Raw genomic sequence first — 12,559 nt, forward strand, 5'->3', positions numbered from 1 at the left:
CAAAGGATGTTTAAGTGCTTGGAGACTTATTACTTTCATGTGTTAAAAAATGCATGGCTGCTTGAGGATGTAAAAGAAAGGAATCGTAACACGTAGCTTCGCGAGAACATCTGAAGCAACAAGCGCGAACGTCTGAGAAATTCATATACTATCCACCATTGCTGTGATAGCTGAACGACCTCAGCGTCAGACCTATATCTAGCAATCTCAGTTGGACACTAGATGGCACCAACAACCACATCAAACAACACTCCAACAGACTTCAATAGGTTCTAACCGGTTACAACTGGTCATAACAGCAGCGGCAGAGAGCTTCCCGCACTCTAAAATCATGTGCACCCTTAAAACTGGAGACGGGTGTAAATCAATCTATATAACTGGCACTCTTACACTTTTTTGGGTGTAAGGGCGTGAGTTAGACTCATTTGCACTGATTTTCGCCTTTATATATGTACAATATATTACAGTGCGACGCGCAAATCGTAGGGCAGATAAGAGCTTCAAAATACTCGTGCATGAGGGAACCTGGCGTTAGTGTATATACGCGGCAACGCCGCGTCAAACAGCGTGGAAACGATGCGAAGTACGCGGATTTGCCTAAACATCGTCATTCCGGCTTCGAATGAACTTGCGAATTTTTATATTAAGATTCTCGTTGTTAACGATATAGTCGCGTACGCGTCATGTTAAAGAAGCTACGCGAAAGTGCCGGCAGCATCGGCAGCACGAACACGGTGCTTCTTATGCTGCTCGACATCGGTTTCGTTGCAACATCCACAAATATCGCGCACATTGCTCGACGCCAGTATTTGTCCAATATTACATCTGTCCTTTCTCTCTCCGCTTGTATCCGCATCAGTGAGTGAATAAAAAGAGGGAACTGGTATGGCAAGATTTCAAGCGGAAACCGAAAGCTTAAGAGCAGGCACTCAGCGCCTCCACATATTCTAGTCAGTTTCATTATTCCTTTCTTCATTTTTTTTCTTTCTTTTCTTTAGTGCATTTCCCGATTCCTGCTGTAACATTCAAGTGCTAGCTATAGAGCTTCCGGGGATCAGCGACAAACAGCACTAAATGTAAGCGAGTTTACAAGATAACAGCAAGCTCATAAGAATGACGAGGCGTGAATTCCTGAGCGCAGCAAGGAGAGCGTTCACAAAGCTCGCTTTGGAGCTTACCCCGAACGTCACAAGAAGTCGTGAAGTGTTACTGCAACATGCCAACGTGAATTCGATCATTCAAGCCACGGTTGAAGAGACCGCGCATTGTTTGTTGCCCCATTTTACGAAGGGCGAGCGGTCGTTAACTTAATGGGCATAGTTTACCTCGCGTCACCTCCAGAAAGCAGGTAATTTAGACGCCCATTACTTCCGAGCCATTAGCGTCGGAATAATTTGCCATCGCTTACGCTGCACAAAAGTATTCGGAAACACCCGACGAAGTCGACGTTCACGGAGAACTATACTGCTGCCTCGAAGACGCGGCACGAGTAGTCGGTGACAGTGCAGCGGTGTAGTACTACATTCGCGCACAAACAAACTCGCAAACAGCAACGAACGAGAAAGAAATGCGTGGACGCCTCCGAAATTAGGCTACGGGAAAATGCACCGGCAGAAAAATTCGAGCAACGTTCCTCGCTGTGTTCTTCTTCGCAGCCGAGAATCTATTCGCACACCGCTGTAGTACACGACCAAATCGAACTGCGGGAACGGTAGCACGAGAAGAAGGAACGGAAGCTTCCACGAAACTTACAGTGGCGCCCGCTTCCGCGTTCACCTTGCGCTCTTTCACGCGTACGCTCATTCCTCCAAAGAGGTCTACGAAACGCCGCACCGCAGCGCGCGTCTTGAGGGCGCTGTACAACCGCCACCGCCGCTCGCAAGGGCGACGCATTTAGTTCTACGCCACAAAGCGAGCCGGAGCTGCGGAAAAGAAAACCAGAACCTCTCGCGGAGCTAGCGCAGGGGAAGAACATCGATCACTTAATCGTGATAGATTAGCACCGCTCGAACGGCTAATAATTGCTTTCCGATGTCGCGTGCTCGCTCGCGCGCTCACGCTCCTCCTCACCTATAGTCTTCTACGCACTGCAAAGCGCTTCCCGCCATCCCCTTTCCTCCGTATCCCCGTTCGGGACATACAAGACTCCCGACCGCATCTCGAGCTCGCACCCTCTCTCGCACGCGCTTTGCATGCAGATCCCTAAGGAGGGAGTAGTTCCCCTTCCGCCCTTTCTCCATCGCACAGATCTCGCCCCAGATAGCGTGCCGCCGCTGTTCGGGAGTTATCCTACAAGACAATTAGCGCCCTTGGCGTAAGGGGAGAACCGTCTGCCTTCCCTCGCACCGGGTTCCCCTTTTTTCCTCCCACAACAGCGCGTCCTCCAAGCCGCTCCGTTTAGGGAGAGCGGGAAGGCAGTGCAAAGGTCGACCGGTAGAAAACGGGAGCGAATGAGAGGGAGGAGATGAAAATGGGGAGCGGGTCGTTCGTCTCACGGGCACCGCGAAGTCGTTCCGGAGAGTAATTAATCCTGGAATGAGCGATGCGCTTCGAACCTGACTTGATGGCTCGCGTCTCGCCGCCTCTCTAGGCGAGTTGATCGCGCAGCACTTCGTCGCCACTAGCGCGCGAGGAGTACGGCGTAGTCAGTCAACTGCGGTCGCCTACTGCTTCTCTCCCTCTCCCTCACCCCCCCCCGTGGCGCCTTCTTTGCACTCGGGTCCAAACTCCGCGCATCGCGAGGTTGCAGAGTCGGTCTCGATAGATTCTTGGGGGAGAGCTGCTGGCTAAGCGTTGTTTTCGTTGTAAGAGGGAAATGTCTTGAGGGAATGAAGGAAGCGTGTGAGAACGACGGCGTAAGAGAGAGTGTGTGCGGGAGAGAGAGAAAAAGAACGCTGTGTGCGTTAGTTCCAGAATGTGAACGTCGCTTACGCGCTAGCGTCGCTTCCACGCCCGAGAAGTTTGTCCGCGGTGGTCGCGCTAAGGTGGGAGTAATCCATCACTGGGAGTCGTTCCACGACGAAGTAGGCTGACACGCGAGCCAGTTATGCGGTCGTGAGGAGGGAGCGACTGAATCGAGCACAGATCGCGTGCCGCAGGCCAACCAGGCAAGCGGTTCCATAGGGGTGAAAGTTTGCAGTTCACAATAGGCTATTTTTTTTTTACTAAGTGATAAAAATAGAAGGCAAGGCAACTCATCTGCCGATGCAGAAGACGGACAGTGCTATGGTATTCATGTCTTTATGTTTATTTGACAGTATCTACCTGCGCTACGCAGTATTTATACTAGCACTCGACGTATGCTCGTAAGACGATCGGAAAATGACCGAACGGTCGTTTCTAGTAAATAAGCATCGTACGAATAGATTATTTATTGCACGACCTCCTACAATAAACGCCGCGGTCAATGTCGCAATACTTGTCTTAAAGGTCAGTGCCTTCAGAGATTGCCCATTGCTAGCGCAGTCGTTTCGTATCCCTAATATCTGTATCATGATTGGCTGGCGCTCGCGAATGCTGGCCTACGAAAAAAAAAAGAAAAGGAACTATCACATAAATTAGGTTTTCGCAATACGGGCCCTGATATATAGGTATGAAATAAGCAAACAGCAGAGACGGTACGCCGCCGCAGTTACTGCGGTATCTAATCAACTGCGCAAAAAGGGCGATATAAATTGATCCCCCGAAGGACAATGGTCACTCAGTGCATTCCAATCAGCGCCACGGTTTGCTTCCTTTCTATTTTTTCCTCCTCTCACTTTCCTTTTTCTTTTCTCCCTCTCTCTCTTTCATCGGTCAGTGGCCGAACCAATGTGCGCCCCCTAGCGGGCCACTTCCCCTCTAAAGAGACTTCGCTGCGCCCATTGTGACCTTTTAGAGGACGTCGATGTAAAACATGCTCCTCTATTGACCGTTGGCCTGTCCGGCGTGGGCGCAAAGCAAGCAGTTCGGTATCCGCGGCGGCGCGTAAGGTCCAAACCCATATTGTCCTTCCCCTCATCCATCCCCCTCGCCTCCATAATGCTACCACCCCGCCCTCTGTGGACAATATACGGAACACGGTGACCGTGTCCCGGATCCACCCTACATTGAAACACAAGTGTGCAGTGGGCAGGCGGGGCAAGGAACAGCGCCGGCTACTGCGCCCAAAAGAAGGAAAACAAATTCGGCGGGCAAAAATTTTGATGGATCATCGGCGCGCCGGTCATCGATGGAAGACGGGGCGACATGACGGGAGGGCGCCATCGAAACGCCGACGTCTCGCTGAAAACGTCTCACTTTTCTCGCATTTTTTTTTTCTTTTTGTGAGTGATTTAAATCACACGCCATGACTTCGGCAAAGTTACAGCTGCTATCTATATTCCTGTCGTATTAGAGCGTTTTCTTTCACGTCAATGGCCAAAAATTGGAGAGGGCTGCAACATCTTTTGCAGTAGTAGTAGTAGTAGTAGTAGTAGTAGTAGAAAATGATGTGTAGGTGTATCTTTATAGGCAGAGGCTAAAAGCACTGTAGTGTTCAAATAGTAGAACAGCATTTCTTAGTATATTGAATCAGGCGGTTATTGGATGCGAAAGCACACGCCCTGCGTCCAAAGGCAGCGCCACATGTTCTTGTCGCATAAATTATTATTATTATTATTATTATTATTATTATTATTATTATTATTATTATTATTTATAAGGAGCTTTTACAGACATAGTCAATATGAAGCCAGGAATGACACGCTAGACCTAGCTGTATACGCACTTTATAGACTACTCGGACCAACTTGGGAGACGTGAATGTCACAGTTCTCAGTTCAAGGTACACGATCAGATACACGTCATCACAAGGCGTTTTATAACATCTTTTTCTACGTTCCCCTGAAGCAAGTTTAATTGTTTGTTACCGGCTAGATTATTCGGCCCCTGCACCCCGAACGAAATATTGAAGAAAATATCAATTCAAACACGAAAAGCGTATAAAATCAAACGTTGTAAGTACTTTGAAATCGTGCCAACTTCTCCGCTCCTGCAAAAACAAACAAACAATCGCAAATGAAAAAAAAAAATGTCGCAGGCTGGTCTCGCCACGTCAGATGCCGGGCGACCAAACAGTCCACTCGCAGAGTTTTCCAAACTTTCAAAAAGCATCGCTGAAAGCTAAACAACCGAAACAACCACGTGGACCAGGCGAGGAAACGGCACAGAAGGTATGTAGTACAAACGCGCGAAAGTTAACGCACAAAGCACACAATCGGGCTAACGCTCTACGAAGGAGCGCCCCAGATAACAATCAAACACACACGTTCCACGCAGGCCGACATTATGAAATAGTTAAAAATTATAAACATCTAACAAACAAACAATCGCGGCAGACGAGAGGATTCGGGGTGGGCGGTGGCAGGCTGGAGGGGTGTACACAACGAGCCAAATAATTTCACTTTATTTCTTCCCCTCTCCAAGCTTTAAAAATTCTTGCCGCATGAAACTTTAGAAGACAACACGCGAGGCAGTTGGAAGTTAAATAACAAGTGTATCATGGCGGGCTGCAGATGAGGGGAGGGGAAGGAGAGAGAGAGAAAAAAGGAAAAATGTTCCGTTACGTGATGACCAGGCGCCAGGGGCCGATGCCGCGGAGCCGAAATTTTCTTTCTCTCTTTTCTTTTTTGAGTTCGAGACAAGGTCTAATTCTGGGTCCCGGAGAGCCCTCTCGACATGCCTTTCTATATCTTTATTTTTCAAAAAATTTTTTTCATCTTCTTTCGACAGCGCCGCCCGTTACCGTTGGCTGATTCCTTTGTTGTCAAAACGGTCATACATCACTTTCAACTGCGCAGCGATGATCAATCGTTTTAACGAATAAGGAGAGCGTTCGGGCCTTTGGAGAAAAACAAAAATAAATAGAACTTACGTTTACGTTACGTAAATACATACACGCGAAAAAAAAAAAGAAACAACTGAGGATATAGTAGACCCTGCGCGGGGATTTCGGGAGTCAACTCAGCCTTTCTTTATTATATATATATATATAAATTTCAAGAACAAAAAAAGTTTTAAAGGAGAAGAGTATCGTATACGGCGATGACCGCTTGTCATAAAAAGCGCTCTGAGCTTAGAAACAATATTAGAGTCTTGTCTGCGCTACAATTGTTTCTTTCCTTTCTTTTTTCATTGCTCTGTGTGCTTTGGAGCCACATCTTCCTCGCTATAGTTGCTGCAAATTTAGACAAGCTTTAAGTTTTGTTCTTATTTATTGAGAAAGCTACATATTGGGATCCAGAGAATAGCACGAGGCTTAAGTGGCAAATTCTATCTTTCTAGAGTATATGCGAAAGTTATAACGGAACATGCAATCATAAAGCTATGAATGACACGCTATAATAAAGCTATGAATGACAGGCTATAACCGAAACGACACCCACGCGGTCCTTTTTTCCACGATCAAGGGTCGTGTAAACCGTACCAGCCTGAATGTCCATGTGACGCAAAAAGCAACAACGCGTTGTAATAGAAGCCACTGCTTTGTTATTGTTTTTCTGGTTCGGGGGGGGGGGGGGGGCGTGGTCGCTTTTCGAACCGCAAAACACGTCAATATTGCCGACAGCGCACTAAGCCTCAACTTCGTTTGCCGGCGTAGTGACTGAAGAATATAGTATAACGACACGCGCCAAGGAGTACATGTGCAGTGAAGTTAACCAAATCTGTCTCAAAAACGTATTTAAAGAAAGAAGAGTGGATGGGGGGGGGGGGGTGAGAGAGGTAGGCTGCCAACAAGACAGCAGTAAGTAACACGAGTCAAATGACGAATAAAGGTTCTAACCGTTATCGCTTTGGCATAAGTTAAGCCGAAAATGGGGTATACGAAATTTCGCACGACACTCCACGAAAGAAATACCGCCACATACATCTCTCCAATCCGCACAAGTTTTTTTTTTTTTTTTTTTTGACATTGCGTTACCATTTCCAATACCGGCTGGCGCCGACAGAGCATGCGCGAGATTTACTGTTCCTGGGCAGTTGGGATGGTTATAAGGCTCTGGGATGGGGCATAGTAGTGGTAGCGGTTGAATGGCATCGCTATGCCGAAACACTCTGTCCGCTTTCCTTATTCTTCTCGTCGCTACCAACATCAGCCTCAACCTGCAAAATGGCTTCACCCCACAGAGCGAGTTTAGCAGGCGAAGCACACTTCCAGAAGGCATGCTAAAGTTGCAGCCGCTTTTTAGTTCCTCTCGTGGACAACATCGGCCTCAAGTGGAAGAATGGTTTCACCCCACACATAATCCTTAGGAGGCAAAGCGGACTTTCAGAAGCTTGCAACTAATTGTCGTTCACACATTGTTGGGAACCTTGCAGGCGACAATAAATATTCACGGCGATTGACGACACTGCCCGAAATGTGTATGCAAAAGTTTAGAGAGTGCGTTGCGTATCAACTCGAAAAACATAACTCACAGCTTTTGTGCAAGCCCCGGCGTTCCTTATTTTTGATCCTAATGGAATTAAGCGACTTCGTTAGCCAACTCGCTTTTTCTCACGTTTCTGGACTCCTGCTACACGTGACTCTATTTGCGTGCTGCCACGCTAGGACTCCGTCTTCTTCATTTACTTATTCGCTCGTTTCACATCGAGAGCAACAAAAATACATTCCGACCATTAAAACCAAACACCCAAAAACCGGGATAAAAAAAAAAGCCAGCTACCCTCACCCCTATTGCAACTCATCCCTCTAGAGACGAAGCTGTACAAGATGAAGGGTAGGATCGGAAGCGGGACACAAGTCGAATAAAACGAAAGAACGAACAATGCGAGGGCCAGCCTACCGCGCAGCAGCAAGTGATTGATGAGTCTTTATTGGTGGCCCCGAGCTCGCCACCCGTGGACCATCGAGCAGGAAACGCTTCGTTTGTGTTGCAGCGCGGTTCGGCTTTCATCTTGTTCCCGTCTCGGCTCGAAGCTCTTAATTATTTCCACTGCGTCCCTGACATCTCCACCGAGAAAAGAATCGCGAGCGCAAAGTAAGAAAAAAGAAGTGACCCTACGAATGACCCTTTGGAACAGCACTTTAACAAATAAATTCAGTATATTATTTAGCGGTAAATGCTAGAGAAATGCGTTAGCATTACTTCGCACCTCTTTGAGGCCCCGGATCCATGATTGAAACCGCGTTCAACAAATTGCAAAGTGTTCTGTTCGAGAGCTCACTCGACTCACGTCCTCTTTCTTCGAGGAGTGAAGTGCAACTGACCGTAGTCGGGATTCTATCAACACTGCCCGCCACCAACTCGGCGTGCGTAGAGTTCACCGGGTAGTGCACTTGGAAGAGAGAGAGGGAGAGTGACGTTTTCTTTTAATGAATGCTGGATATGTTTGCCCGGCCTCTCACGCCTTGCATTTCGCTTGGCGACGCATGAAAGGTGGACTCAAAAACACTTCATAAATATTATCGGTAACGATAAGACGGTAACGCTATGACAACAAAATGCTCTAATACCTGACGAGACTGCACATGCGAGGCAGACTTACACGTGCTTCACTCTTCGCTCGACAAAAGCGATTGCGTCCCATGGAAGCAATGCTTAACAGTAACATCTCTACATGCATCACAATAGACTGGAAAGACAACGATAGCCCTTGCGGCGGCAGTTACGCAAACGTCCAAGCGAGAGGGCTGAAAAAAGAATACAATAATAATAATAATAAACTACATGGTGAAAGGAGAAGAAGAATAGATAACATCCGATGTACTGAAAGTAAAGACACAGTGTTTGTCAGACCCGAAGTGAAAAAGTTTTTTGGCTTGCAGATATGTCGATATGCTCTGGCTGCCGAACCAAGTGAGATGGGGCGGCGGCGGGAGGAGATTTGGGGATCTTCCTTTTTTTTGTTTCTTCGTCCGCTCAGTGCCTCTTAAGGTCGCGTGGATTATTATGCACTCCTCCCTTTCCTGGTTTAGGTCGGAGTCGTGGCGGACCTTTCGGTGAGCTTGGTCGCAAAACTCCAAAGCGAGAAGAAAAAATAATATGAAGAGAGAGAAGTGAAAAGGCTGCCGAAACTCTTGGATGGACGCAAATCGGACCTCAATATGCGTGACCACGCGAGCTTTTCAACGTTCGTGCGGTCAATTCTAACCTGTCCTTCCTTTGCTTTCATTTTTCTTCTTGCTCCAAAAGTATACGAACTTGTCAAAACCATAGGCAATCCTGGAAGCAGATGCCTTCTTTTTCTGTATATGCGCCGGTGTTTTTTTTTTCTGTCTTTATAGTGTGCCGAAAAGGAGGGTTTAAGGGGAGGCTCATAAATTCACTTATTTTTTAGAAACGGGGCGGGGGGGGGGGGGAACGGCGTGCCATTGTGGTGATCTGTCTCCAAAATGTACAACTCGCACAAGCGTTTCCGTAACCATTCCTGTTAGATTTCTGCCAGCAGCGCTCGTTACCCAATAAATTTAGTAGATCAGGAGCAGTAAGTGATGCATTAAGGCGACAACGCAGGTATTGTTGCGTAATTGTTACATCAAATCGAAGAATATAAGGCAGGGAGGACTCGAAAAGCGATTACAAGAAAAAAGAACGAGAAAGAAATGCATTAGCGTTACGTCGCACCTCTCTGAGGTCCTGGGTCCATGATTTAAAGAGCGCTCACCACATTGTAAAGTGTTGTTCAGGTGCTCAATCGACACATGTTTTTCCTCTACGAAGAGCGAAGCGCAACTGACGGTTGTCCAGAGTTGACCATATATATATGTATATATATATATATATATATATATATATATATATATATATATATATATATATATATATATATATATATATATATATATATATATATATATATATATATATATATCATGAAGCATTCGCTATCAGAAATTGCGACGCTTCTGCGTTCATTGTATAACTCTTTTCTCGTTCAAGTTGCCGTCCTGCATAATTTCAGACTTGATCCAGACATTAGGAGACCAGTAGTCAAGCAATAAGGAGGTGTACACTAACCGACGAAAACAACAAAGCACTGGTTGAAACCGGAACCTGGTATCCGTCCTCATTTCCCTTAGTGCTAAGTCATACTATTTGTATACTTGCGCATGTGATGCCGAGTTACTCGCGTCCGTATCTTCTTTTTTTTCATTCCCTTCGCTCAGATGTTCCTTCCTTGCTGTTTTCCTTCGAAGATCCTTCCCACAACGAGGTAATCCCTAGAGTCCTCCACACACATCGAGTCTTTGGGGAAAAGGGGGTTGTCTAGAGCGTGGCGACGGGTTAACCAAATACAGAAACACGTGCACCCACCTTCCCCTCTCACTGATCGCGGCCATTCTGCACCGGGTACCCACTCCGCTATATTCGTGGCCAACGCCACTGCGACGCTCTCGCTGCAACACGCACGCAACACGAAGGCCTTTCCCTCGTGATTCCCACGCACATCCCTACTTTCTGCCTCTGCAGTTTCCACTTAAGTCCAGCGAGGCTCCCTCATTCTCCCCATTGGGAATACAATCCCACCTTGCATATGCGTACTTTTTTTTCACCTAGCTCCCTCTTGACCACCGCCTCCTTTACAATGCCGAGACTCCGCATACTCCTCGCGTCCTCTCCTATCTTCCCACTCCATTTCAGCTACGATCCCTTGGTCTCCCCATGGGGAACACTGCTCTCGTCTCTACCTTGTCCCATCACATCCCTCTTTCCCTCCGTGCTACCCTCTTTCCTTCCACTTCTGGGGCATTCAGAGGGTTCCTTTCACTCTCTACTCAATTCCCCACCCCAGGTTCCTCCTTACACGATGGAGAGAGGCGAGTTTGGGGGAGGGAAGCGGGGGGGGGGGGCATCTGGTCGGCTCGGGTCGCTCGCTCGGTCGGTCGGTCGTCGCTGGCAGGCGCAAACTCCCCGCAGGAGTTCTTGACAGAGATTGATCTTTCCTTGATGACCACTGCTCGGGTGTATTTTAATTTCCTGTGCGCGCCGCCGGGTCCTCCTCGGGACTCCGGTAGCCCGCTGTTGTGCAATTCCCCTTCCCCCCCTCCGCGCCCTTACTCCCTGGGCTTCTCCCTCTCTTCCTCCTCTCAGCGCCGCTCTAGACGCTGCCGGGGACACACAAACAACCCACAGACGCACGTACACACACGCGTGTCGTCGTTGCGAACCTTCCATTTCATTATATAAGGCCCGCACCGGCAGCCACCGACCGACGCGGAAAACAAGGCGGGAAGAACAGCGAAGCAGGGAGACGCCGGATTGCCAGGAACTGCATTCGTACCCGCGGCCTCCTCAGCATTTGCTCGTAGCTTCTTCTTCTTCTTCTTCAATCCTGTTGTCCTCTGCCATCCCTTATTTTTGCTTTTACAGGACAGTAAAGTGAGCTCCTGCCGATCGCTTTATATTAGGAAATCTTTTGTCTGCTTAGTGCCGCGAGGCGCAGTCCCTAGCACGCAAGTTGTATGGCATTCGGATTCGGCGTGTCGTGTTCGCTTTGTTTTATTCACTTCTTTTTATATTTGTACATTGCTTAGCACGACGTGTGCCGGTCTCCCTTTCTGATGGCGATGACGGACAGCAGCTGTCGGAGGGGGCCGGGGGGGGGGGGGGCTCGAATATGGCAGCGCGATAGGCGTGTTTAGCGTCAGAGATTCTGGCGATCCGACAAACAGCGTTTCAAACGCGTATTAAAGTCTGTAGTTATAATATAAAGTGACGACAACGACTAGGCGGCGCTGTTTCTCAATGTATTTCGTCAAAGCGAGCTTTCAATGATGTTCTACGTGCGAGTTCAAGACAAATGCGCGTAACTGTGAGTCCGTGAAGCGGAAAAACCTGCGTGAGACAATTGAGGCTAGAAGGGACCAAGGATACACACTCCCGCTCTTGCGTTTTTCTTCTTTTCTTTTTTTCCGGGAGGGGAGGGGGGGAGGCGTTTTGTAATATAGCTGTACTTCCGTTGTATTTACGCTGCTAAAAATGTAAACGTTTTCTCAAGCTGTGCAGCCTCGAAGGAACTTTCCCTAAAAGAACCACATATTCAAAGGACGGTCAACCTGACATGGACACTGTTTCTTTAGTCCAGGAAAGAGATAGGGCAGGGTACGAAGTGCGTGTTGTTCAACAACTACGTCTTTAATTAGTTTTGAGAAGTAAACATTAAGGATATCTGCTTTTAGGTGTTGCTATATTTCCTTATCGATTCGTATCGTTTAGTTCACTCTGGCTGGAATGTACTATCTTATTTTGTATTTATTTAAATGCATTATATTCATGTGTTTGTGTCACTGCACATACCTTACGTTGCGCTCATATGCTTACAATCGAAATTTTTTATCCAACATCTCATTTGATCCAGTTCTCGTTTTTTTTTGTTTTTTTTTAATTCCCAAAATTTGTAGGACTAAAGTATGGAGCAAATTATAGGAGATCATCGGTCACCCCAGGCATATGAGCCGAGTCGACGTTAAAGCGAGCTGCACAATAAATATTCAGCGAGAAATGGTAGAAACTAGTCGACCTAAAGATAAACGACAAATACGCAATAAGATCCTCTAATAACACTGGTATATGCTTACCGTCGACATTTCTGACCT

The 12,559-nt window shown here is 47.4% G+C and overlaps 1 protein-coding gene across 3 annotated transcripts in view; it reads right to left on the minus strand.

Moving 5' to 3' along the window:
• The window catches only part of Cph (BCL11 transcription factor chronophage), a 662,450-nt gene that overhangs the window by 12,198 nt on the left and 637,693 nt on the right, over nucleotides 1–12,559 (minus strand). The window lies entirely within an intron of this gene.

The sequence above is a fragment of the Dermacentor variabilis genome, chromosome 7, assembly GCF_050947875.1.
Source record: "Dermacentor variabilis isolate Ectoservices chromosome 7, ASM5094787v1, whole genome shotgun sequence".
NCBI lineage: Eukaryota > Metazoa > Arthropoda > Arachnida > Ixodida > Ixodidae > Dermacentor > Dermacentor variabilis.